General features: G+C 38.1%; 1 protein-coding gene across 9 annotated transcripts in view; it reads right to left on the bottom strand.

Moving 5' to 3' along the window:
* fam49bb (family with sequence similarity 49 member Bb) overlaps positions 1-12269 on the bottom strand; it is a 198066-nt gene that overhangs the window by 150739 nt on the left and 35058 nt on the right. For 2 of the 9 annotated variants that reach the window (XM_072268286.1, XM_072268291.1), the window contains exon 1: positions 9668-9786. The exons of 6 other annotated variants lie outside the window; for them this stretch is intronic. The gene's annotated coding sequence lies outside the window, so the exon portion shown is untranslated. Of the gene's footprint in view, positions 1-9667; positions 9788-12269 lie in introns of those variants that run through there. One more of the 9 variants, XM_072268292.1, reaches the window with a different exon arrangement.

Here is a 12269-nt window from a genome sequence, read left to right as displayed (position 1 = left end):
TCTAGCAGAGATATTTAAATCAACTTTAGTGAAGGTGAAATACCAGAGAATTGGCAGATAGCTAATATTGTTCCGCCATTTAAAAAAGGCTCTGAGAATAAACCAGGAAATTTTAGGCTGGAGAGCCTGATATCAGGAGTGCCAAAGTTACTGAAAGGTATTCTAAAGGACTGGATATATGAGTATTCGGATAAACAGGGACTGATTAGGGATAGTCAGCATGGTTTTGTGCATGGGAGGTCATGTCTAACCAATCCTATGGAATTTTTTTTTTGAGGAAGTTACCAGGAAAGTTGAAGACGACAAGGCAGTGGATGTTTGTTACATGGACATCAGCAAGGCACTTGACACGGCCCCACATGTAAGGTTGGACAAGAAGGTTCAGTTGCTTGGTATTCAAAACAAAGTAGTAAACTGCATTAGACATTGGCATTGGGGGAGAAGCCAGAGAGTGATAATAGACGGTTGCCTTTCTGACTGGAAGCCTGTGATTAGCAGAGTGCCACAGGGATTGGTGCTGGGTCCGTTGTTGTTGTTGTTGTTTGTTATCTACATTCTTTTTAATGCACATGCACCGATCATACATGCAGCCTGTTACAGCCGTTCCAGACCAGTATTCTTACTTTTTAACTTACGTTATGTTTTGTTTTTTTTTGCATGGTAACACGTCAAAGGTGCACCCTCTCTAACATGCTGGTAGAGAGAGATTTATTTGGGTTTTTAGTGCTGGAAATAGTTACATTCCGACACGTCTCATTAGCAGGACAGAAGCATGGTAGCAATGTGTATTCCAGGGACCAGCTGCTTGCGCTTATGCCAGCCGGTTTAGCGCGCAGAGCGGCGGACACCCCTGCTGAAATCTGGAGAAAAACACACAAAGAATGCAGAGGGGGATTAAAAAGGCGAGGAAAGAGGACAGGGTCGAAACAACAGCGACTTATGGAGAAGAGGAGTTCGGTGGGTAATAAAATGGACGAGTTCACGGCGCTAGCTAGGCATCAGAGAACATTTCGGGAGTGCAGTGTTATGTGTTTCACTGGAATGGGGCTGCACGAGGACATACCCAATCAAAACTTCTCCATGGACGGCTTCCAGACCGTTCGGGCTGACTGGCAGTGCACTGAGAGCGGTAAGCGTAAAGGAGTTGGGTGCTTACTGTTCTGGTTAACAACAGATGATGCAATCCGGGTCATATTACGATCGAGAAGCATGTTTGTAGACCGGATATTGAACTTTTTGCTGTTGGACTTCGGCTATATACCACCGAGATACAACACTGGGCGGCACGGGAGGTCGTTCCTGCCTGTGGCCATTGAACTTGCAGTTCCTCCCGCGGAGGGTCAGACACCCTGAGCCAATAGGCTGGTCCTGGACTTATTTTCCATCTAGCATAGTCTGCATTTTGTTGTTTGATGGTTTGTGGTTTTTGTATTTCTCTATTTATGCTCTATTCTTGGTTGGTGCGGCTGTAATGAAACCTAATTTCCCTCGGGATCAATAAAGTATATCTATCTATTAACAAGCTGGATGATAATGTGTTAACTGGATCAGCAAATTTGCTGGTAACACCAGACCGGGGGTTTCGTGGACAGCAAGAAAGACTATCAAACTTTGAAGCATGATCTGGACCAGCCATAAAAATGGGAGACAGAATTTTATGCAGATAAATGTGAGGTGTTGAACTTTGGGAGGAGCAACCAGGATAGGTCTTACACAGTGAATGGCAGAGTAGCAGAACAAAGGAGTCTGGGAATACAGATCCATAATTCACTGAAAGCAGCACCATAGGTAGATAGAGCCATAAGGAAAGCTTTTGGCACATTGGCCTTCATAGATCAAAGAACTGAATACAGGTGCTGAGATATTATGTTAAAGATGTGTAAGACATTGGATCCTAATTTGGAGTATTGTGTTCACTTTTGGTCAGCTACCTACAGAAAAGATGTAAATAAAATTGAAAGAGTACAGAGAAAATTTACAAGGATGTTGCTGGGATTGAAGGACCTTTGCATGAGAAGCCACAGAGTGATAGTAGACGGTTGCCTCTGTGACTGGAAGCCTGTGACTAGTGGAGTGCAGCAGGGATTGGTAAAGAACAAATAGGTTAGAACTTTATTCCCTAGAATGTAGAAGATTGAGAGGAGTTTTGATTAAGTGTTTAAAAGATTATGAAGGGTATAGGTAGGGTAAATGCAAGCAGGCTTTTTCCACTGAGGTAGGGTGAAAGGTGAAACATTTAAGGGAACAAAGAGGAAAATTCTTCACTGAGTGTGTGGAATGAGCTGCCATCAGAAGTGGTGGATGTGATTTCAATTGCAACACCATTCCACTGAAAATAATCTATTTTTACCATTCCATGGAAGTCTGGATAAGTAAATGGATAGGAAGGGTATGGAAGGCTGTGGTGTGGATGCAGGTTGATTGGACTAGACAGTTCAGATGGTTTGGCATGGACTAGATGGGCTGAAGGGTCTTTTTCTGTACTGCCATTTTCTATGATTCTATGAAGACCAGATCCTCAGTATGAATATTAAAAGAAACTGAACATAAATGTTGCTTTGCTGAAAATTGATATTGTCCAGCAGAATAAAAAAAGAGCTTTCATTTTTTGTTCGCTAACGCTACTTACTACAGGCTGAGAACCGAAAGCCAGCCCCAGCTTCTTTCAGGATGAAGTCCTTCCCTTCATTAGACTGATGTGTAGTATTAATGCAGTATTTTCAAAGACTCCCAGCATATCTCACCATTTAGAAAGGCCAAAGATCTGAAAATTAGCATACTAGTGAAGCTTCCATCAGAATGACCATGTTCCACATTAATATATTACATGAAGGGAAAGATTAACTTTTGAAAATAGAAATGCAAAAAACATACCAGTTAGAAAAATAAGAATTCTCAACACTGACACTGATTTTTGAACAAACTTTCTAGGTAGTAGCTGAAACATGCACCATTTAAAAACTAATGTTAACCCTTGAAACATTTATATAAATAAACACACATTATATAAAAATACACACACACACATACATTTGAACACACACACATATATACACACACATACACCATACACAAACACATATATACATACACACACACATATACAGACACATATACACAACAGCAGACATCTTGGTTTACTTTGCCTGTTTTAACTTAAGAGTAAATGGGTGCAAAAATGTAGCATTTTTAGGAACCGCTCCCACTGAGACCAGCTCTCTTCCTTGTCTAAACTTGCAAATGTATCTGGATACTTTGGTACTATTTTCTTGAAGTTACAATGATACTAACAGAAAATAATCTATTTTCACCATTCCATGGAAGTTAAAACTTAAATCTTTAAAGACTGATTCACAAATTGTAACGAAGGATCTTAATCTTATCTATACAGGATATCAGTTAAATATTTAACTGGACATAGTTAAACATTTTATAATTTTATTGTGCAGAACACTAAATGCCATTTCATTATATAGTTTGCTCCTTGAGCTAATGATTGAGCAGAAACAAATCATCATTGAAGAAAAACACTGCCGCTTTATCATACTGCAAGCACTATGTAGAGAAAATAAACAAACAACAAACTCATGTTTCATGAGTTAAAAAAACCTTGCAAGTTTTTTTTGAAATCGCCCAAGCAAAAATTCTTAAAACCTTTTAACCTATTACGAGTCATCCCCATACCACAAGAACTGTGGGTAGGTCAAATGCATCACTCACATAATATGTCCCTATTTCATCTTGTAATGTACAAGTGAGGTCAGGTGAACATAAAGTAAAACAGAAAAATACAAAAGTGTCATCCAAAAACTAGCAAAACTACATGAAACATATACATTCAGTGGCCACTTTATTAGGGACACCTGCTCATTAATGCAAACATCTAATTAGTTAATTGTGTGATAGTAACACAATGCAGACATGGCCAAGAGGTTCAATCGTTGCTCAAACCAAACATCGGAATGGGAAAGAACTGTGACCCAAGTGACTGATTGTGGAATGATTGTTGGTGCCAGACAGGGTGATTGAACCATCTGAGAAACTGCTGATCTCCTGGCATTTTCAAGCACAACAATCTCTAGTGTTGACAAGAATAGCCAGACTGGTTCAAGCTGATAGGAAGGCAACAGTAACCACATGTTACAATAGTGGTGTACAGAAGAGCATCTCTGAATGCACAAGTCATCAAACTTTGAAGTGGATGGGCTAAAATAGCAGAAGATCATGAAAGTACACTCAATGGCCACTTTGTGTTTATGTTTTATGCCATGAACATATTTGAGAAGTCTAAATTAACTGAAATACTCTGCAAATAATTAACCCTTTTACCTTTTCTACATGAAAAGCTAGAGCAATTGTGCCTTCATCAACGCATTCAACATTGATGGATGACCACAAGAATCAACAAATTAAATGATACCATTCACAACAGTTTCCATCATGAAGGCTCCTTCTTGAATTCTAACCAAGGTACGTGATAGCACATGACAAGAGGACAAAGTCAGCATGGTTTCCTTAAGGGAAATCTTGCCTGACAGATCTGTTGCAATTCTTTGAAGAAATAACAAGCAGGTTAGACAAAGGAAAATCAGTGGATGTTGTGTACTTCAGTTTTCAGAAGGCCTTTGACAAGCTGCCGCACATGAGACTGCTAAACAAGATAACAGCCCAGGGTACCATAGTATTAATGCTCTAGCATGGATAGAGCATTAGCTGATTGGCAGGAGGTAAAGAGTGGGAATAAAGGGATCCTTTTCTGATCAGCTGTCGGTGACTAGTGTTGGGACTGCTTTTTACGTTGTATGTCAATGATTTGGATGATGAAATGGATGGCTTTGTGGCAAGGTTTGCGGACGATACAGAGAAAGGTGGAGGGGCATGTAGTGTTGAGGAAGCAGAGAGGTTACAAGACTCAGACAGACTCAGTAGAATGGGCAAAGAAGTGGCAGGTGGAAACAATGTCGGGAAATGTACAGTCATACACATTGGTGGAAGGAGAGAAAATTTAAAAACTCAAAGTGCAAATGGACTGGGGAGTCTTCATGCAGAATTCCTGGAAGGTTAATTTACAGGTTGAATTGGTGGTGAGGAAGACAAATGCAATGTTAGCATTCATTTCAAGAGCACTAGAATATAAAGGTTGCTGGGGCGGTACACCATAGCCAGAAGGGCTGAAGGAGCCTATCGCTAAATAAATAAATAAAATACTTTTGAAAATAAATTTCCCTTTCATCTCTTAATCCAAATCCATACAATCACATTGAAATCAATGAGATTTCAAGTGCACATCAGCTCTAAATTAGAATAGAATCCGAGACACTGGGGAATTGTATAAGACAAGGCTCTGTACTAAAGTCCAAGAAAATCGTGGGTTTTTAATGTCCCTTAAAGGAAAAAAAAACTGGATTAGCCAACAAAATATAGTCTATTATACTAAATCAGTTTTCTTTTTAGTTGCCTGCTTTGAATCAACAGGCTTCCCACAATTCTATGTGCTAAAAATTTCACAACTTTTGGTAAAGAACCTAAGCAGATACCTTTAGAAAATAGCTTTATTCTTTAACTTCTAAAGCATTCAATAAAAACAAAAAGCACCCTCTTACCCATGCCAAAATGACATGAAACCAATTACTTTTGCACTTCCCCTAACCCCTCCATTGCAGGAATCTATTGCCTAAAATTACATGGACACACATCGAGGATTTACTCCCTATATTCTGGAACTTATTATGATTTGAAAATCTATCCTAATGCTCAAACTATTTATCACATTCTCCAGATACACACTAGTGGCCATGTTATTAAGTACACCTGTGCATTTGCTTATTAATGCAAATATCTAATCAGATATAATCAGATGTGGCAGCAACTCAATGCATAAAAGCATGCAGACATGGTCAAGAGGTTCAGTTGTTGTTCAGACCAAACATTAGAATGGGGAAGAAATGTGATCCAAGTGACTTTGACTATGAAATGACTGTTAGTGCCAGAAGGGGTGGTTTGATTATTTCAAACTCTTGGGATTTTCATACACAACAGTCTCTCGAGTTTACTGAGAATGGTGTGACAAACAAAAAACATCCGGTGAGCAGCAGTCGTGTGGGCGAAAATGCCTTTAGAGAGGTCAGAGGAGAATGGCCAAACTAGTTCAAGTTGACGAGAAGGCAACAGTAATTCAAATAACCATGCGTTACAACAATGATGTGCAGAAGAGCATCTCTGACTGCACAACACATTGAACACTGAGGTGGATGGCTACAGCAGTACAAGACCACAAACATACACACAGTGGCCACTTTCTTAGGTTCAGGCCTAAATTGACCACTGGGTGTACATTTGACTCACTGTTCAGTGTTGAACATGGGCATATTTTTCCATTTAACTCTTTATAGTATTGTCGAATTATTTTTGATACAAGCAACATTACGCAATGCAGTTTAGTATAAATTTTAAAAATTGCACAACTGTTAGTTGACTACAACTGCATAACCAAACCTCTGATTGAATAATAATCTCAGCAACAAGATTTTCAATGAATATTTGCAATATCAAAATTAACCCTAATGCCAAGGTTTTGTGGATGGTGACTTATTATATTTCTTTGGGAATAGGCCATCCCGAAAAATGTCTGTCACTGCTCTACTTAGGAGCGAGGGAGATTCAACTTCAGCCACGTCTTTCATCAGCATTGCTGTGCAATATACCATAAGTCTAATGTATTTTATGATTATGTGCAAGCTATCATTATGCTGCAACTCACAATTTTAAAAAAAAATCAGCTGGGCAATCATAAACAGTTGGACATAACTTTGGATGTTAAGTCCAAGCCATTCATGGAATTTTGAATTGTCATTTTGAATGTTACTTATCATCTCTACCAGTAAAATTATAAGCTACGAAGTATCAATCTATCTGATAACATGTGATCACAGCTTGATAAGAAGGAAACAATTAAAGGCAACTAACAAATTAAGGTGAAACAAAATGGATGGGGGAGGGGTCAAAACAGAAACCAGAACTTGGTCCAAAAACTGTGGTAGACTTAGAGCCAAAGACCACAGAGACAAGTTGTAAATCCAATGGACCTAGAAATGATTACCTTAATGGCACCACATTTAGATCATTATGTACTATTGTAGATTAAAAACATGAAGTGAACAGATATATTATCAGCCCATGATCCAAACAATTTTCATATTTTTTTAATTTTATTTTTAAAATTTAAGAGCCAAATCTGAAAGCCATTTGGTTATTACTCAGTTCAAGTTATACCTCAAATGGAGCCTGAAAACCAGAAAGCAAGAAGCTACAGGCTCAAGTGAAGAGTGGGAACCAAAAACCATTCAAAGAAAATTTAAAAATTCATTTAATCGATTCCTTTTGCAGAGCTTATCCACAAATTGTTGAGTGTGAAAGAAATCCAATTGAAATTATCAGGCAACTTTGTGATTTAAACAGTTGTGTCTTGAGCAAATGAAATGGCCCTTTATTAAAAGCAAAACACTTAGGCGTATCACAATGAGTGGAGGCACACTTCAGAATTACATTTAATATATGACAACTGTATATAGTTCACAAATTTAAAATTATTCAAAAGTTCTATTTTTTAAAACTGTATGTGTAGTTCATTCACTTAATTGGGCCATTAGTTAAATGGATAGCTACTTATTTGGAACAACTCTTAAAGAACAAAAACTAATCGAGAAAATAGCCGGGATTCCTTTCTTTTATTGGGACACTATGCTACTTAATTGGGGAAGGAGAATGGTGCCAAGCAGTTTCTAACTAGCATCACACATCAAAGTTGCAGGTGAACGCAGCAGACCAGGCAGCATCTCTAGGAAGAGGTACAGTCGACGTTTCGGGCCAAGACCCATCATCCTGAAACTATTTCACTACTTCAAGTAGTTGAATGCACAATGAAGAATTTGAAGGTATTGACAATCATCTTGTCGATACAATGTTACAATGAAAGTTTTGAAGGATGCAATCGTCAAAACGATTGAATAAGGCAGTCCACTACCTACACTACATGTCTACACCGATTTTGTTCATTTACAGATCAAAAGAACACAATAGCATACACTGGATTAATTCCCCCATTAATAACTATTAGGAACTAATACACAGTTTTATAGTACTGTAGTACCATTGGTATTCTAATTCATTTAGATTTTCATTTAAATACGTAATTTGTAAAGGTAGGTTGTCTTTCTTTTAAATCTTTTTAACTATTTCCATTAAATTTCAGCTAATTGGGGCAGCCACTTAATTGGGCCAAAATGTACTGGTCCTGATATGTCCCAATTAACCAGAATCCACTGAATTTGCCACGATCTTCTTGATCAAAGCTATTGATTTAAGAAAAAAACTAAAATGGAATAAAAATAGAAGCTGCATTGTTTATTATTACCATTGCAAAACAAACCAAATTTGCTGCTCAGTATTACTAAAAACTTCTGATCACCAGAAGTAAGTACTTCTTGAGATCCTTGAGAGAAATTGCTTTTTAAGATTGAATAAAGCATGCACTTAGAATTTAACAAACACTGTAAAGATTTCACAGTACAGCGTTATAATCCCAACATTTTAAATTTAAAATAAAACTTTGAATGCAGAAGGAGTTTTCTTTGGTGTGGTTTAGAAAGCTTTGTCTCACAAACTGCCTGCCATTCAGTCCAGTGTAATATTTCCATCCTCTTTAATTATCCCTTAACTTCCTCTCTCCTCTCCATTGCCCTCTTCATCCAATTATACTTCCTCCTTCTCAAGACATATTCTCAATCAAATGAGATACCAGACACTGAAGATAGAACTTAGCATACTAAGGTCTAAACTTCCCCACTTTTCAATTAATAAAAATCTGTAATTCTGAATTTTTTTTAAAACTGACATGAAACTTTTCAGTTTACAACTTTATTTTTCTGTTGAAAGTAACACAACCTGACACAAGTGTTAAAATATCTACTGCCAATTGAAGATGATATTTGCATTGAGCAATAGTATCAACTCATACAAATCTTATAAAATTAAAATAGGTATTGAAGGTGGAGAAGGGTTAATATTGAGTTTTGATCAAAGATGAAAGGTTTATGAATTTAAACAATATGAGCATATATTTGTTTGTATTTACATATTATGCTAATTTACTATATGTATATGCTTACTCAGGCTTAACAGTGCCAATTACATTTCTCCATATAAATGTTCAGTCCGATAAAAAATAGGTCAAAGTGAGTTTTTTAAAAAATAGTAAAATCACAGCAAGTCAACTGAATTACAAATATTGCCGAAAATTTGATGCAGTACAATGAGAGAATTGGTCTGATCAGGAAACCATAGAAGTAAGGAAGCACAAAAGGTCACATTTTCTGATACAATTAAAAAATCAACAGACTCTTAAAGCAAACTGAATTACAAGAGATTGTTCTTGATTATAAAATCAGATCAATTTTCTGCTTGATATTGGTTTACAAATACTAATAACCCTCCCATGTAAACTAAGAATACAGTAATCAATCTTAACCAGATCAACAATTAAACATGCAAACCTAAACCAACTAGTTCAACTAAATGATTACAATTGATAACAAAATGCAGTTAAAAGAAAATTTGCAATTCTCAACCGGTATTAAATAGCATAAGTTTCATAATATTTTTTACTAACCTGAAATTGGAAATAGAAATTCAGCACTGACAAAAACTGTCAAATTGTACCAATTATTTCTGCGACAATCAAAGAAAACTGTGCAAACACGGCTACTGTAGCACAGAGTGGAAGCTGGTTTGAAGCACTCAACTTCCTCATTTATATAAAAGTGACCTCACTGCAAATCTTGGTCTTGCAAAAATAAGGAAGCTCACCAAGTATAAGAGGAAGCAAGAAAACCCCCAAAATACAAAAGTGTAGCATTTCTATTTTGGCATATTATGCATTTTACTAAAATGAAAATCGCAATTAAGCTTCTAACTTGACTTTTTTTTTGGGGGGGGGAGAAAAAAAAAGCAAATATCTTTCGATCACACATAATTGTACTCACAATATGGCTCTACTTTCAAAATTTTAGCAGCACATTACAGGAGCCTAGAGTTGCACACCACCAGGCACAGGAAGTGTTATTATTGTACAACCATCAGGCTACCGAACTAGCACAAATAACTTCACTCACCTCAACTCTGAACTGATTCCACAACCTTCTCACTTTCTGACTCACTTTCAAGGACAACTACAGAGAAAGTGACTGCAGGTCAACAAGAAAGTGCAAGATCATAATAAGATAGATTATAAGGTCAAGAGTCTATATTATCATACTAAAGGACCATTTAATATTTGCGTCTCATACTAGAATTGAGCATAAAAATCTCTCCTCCACCCTGGGCATTCTACAAGGAGAAACAATTCACCAACACTGAAGTCAAGGGGTGACTGGCAGTCAGTCAGTCTAGGCCAGACAAGCCCAATAGGCAGACCGCGAGAACCAAATGTCTGGACCGCGTCGACCCATTGGCACTTACGTGAACGCACCTGTCATAACATGTAAATAAAGCGCGCACTGCTCTGATTTATTTTAATCTCATCCCACACCATACACTTGACCTACGCCCCCGTAGAGCGTGCGACCTACTACGCACTCGCTACGGCCCTCAACTAGACAGCAGCACGCACCAGCTACCTGCCTGTCATCTGAGAAGAGAATCTGTCATCTAAAAGCGAACCCTGTCATCTAAGCAAATTGTTACCAGCAGTAAGTCACGGACCCTAAACCAAGAACAACCTGGCCTGCGCGAAAAAGCACGAAGTCGACCAGGAAAACCATCAGTTCAAATCTGACTGGACTGATCAGTTTTGTTTTATTTTACCGGACCATGCCAATGCTAAACCAACATGCTTAATATGCACGCAGTCCGTAGCTGTCTGCAAACCAGAAAATCTAAAGCGGCACTTGAACACTATGCATGCTGCCAGTTTTAATGCCAACTACCCTGCAAAATCAGATCAACGCAAACAAAAAATTGCAAATACGATAACATCATACAAGCACTGTGTTTCTACTATCTGTACGTCAACATCTGCACAAGAGAGCGCAACAGCTGCATCACTGCATGTGTCATGGAATCTTGCCAAAGCTAAGAAGCCATTCGCTGATGCCGAGTTGATTGAAGCGTGAGCAATTGATATGGCTGGCGAAGTTTTAAGTCATGATGAGAAAACCAAGAAAACGGTTGTGGAGCTATTAAAGACGGTGCCATTGTCGGCTAACACGGCAACAAGAGAAGTAGAAGTTTTAGCGGAGGAGTGTTTTTCCAATCTACTCACTGATTTGGAGAAAGCAGAAGCCATATCACTAGCCATAGAATCGTCCTGTGACCGAACCAATATGGAAAAGCTATCTGTGTTCCCAAGATTTTTTGCTGGGAAGACCTTTTGGGGAGAGCTACTTTGTTTGCTTCCTCTGCCTGAGCTCACAACTGGGGAAATAATCTTTAACGATTTGTTACGTAACCGGCAACAATGAATATCAACTGAGTCAGATTATATAAAAACAATCAAACATTTATTAAACACGGATAAACAATAAAAAAAAAACAAACGAAAACCTTAACCGGAAGTTAACCGCTATGCAGCCGTTCAACAAATCGCTACTCGGTACCGGTTCTTAAAGCGGTAAAGTCAAACACAGTTCTTAAAGTGGTGAATTAGAAAGTCCAACAGATTTATACATTCAATTGGGAGAGACTTCTCTGGAGAATGATTTCTTCATAGACGCGACTTTCCTGCTGGTTCTGTCCAAAGGATTCCCGATGAAGGAAATAAATGGCTTAAAACAACTGACCTTTATTTCTAGAGAGCAAACCTTGCATGAACTTCATTGCTCTTTTGGCAGGAGTTATCTTCCATGCAGGTCACACCTTCTTCGACAAAGACTCAATAAGGTCGATCCTTTATTAAACTGCCAAACATTACCGACTTCTCTTAATCCTTCAGATCCTGTACTTCAATAAAGTCTTCACTCTCCAATACTACTGAAAAGGTACACCAACAAATCTGGCAGAAAAGGGTAAACTGCCAGTCCAGCACTATTATACCTTACAATAGAAGGTAAAACTCCATTTTAAAAGTGAAACTGTGTCATAAAAAACACACAACGGAGCGGAGACTCAGGCTAATGTCCTAGCTGGAAAACCAACTGCGTCACCAGGGGTCTTCCCTTTTATACCCGTGACCTCACATCGGTGGGAAAATTACATCAGGTGACCTCCAAAAGACT

Source organism: Mobula birostris, chromosome 9, assembly GCF_030028105.1.
Source record: "Mobula birostris isolate sMobBir1 chromosome 9, sMobBir1.hap1, whole genome shotgun sequence".
Classification (NCBI taxonomy): Eukaryota; Metazoa; Chordata; class Chondrichthyes; order Myliobatiformes; family Myliobatidae; genus Mobula; species Mobula birostris.
This window is presented reverse-complemented; position numbering and strand designations above follow the sequence as displayed.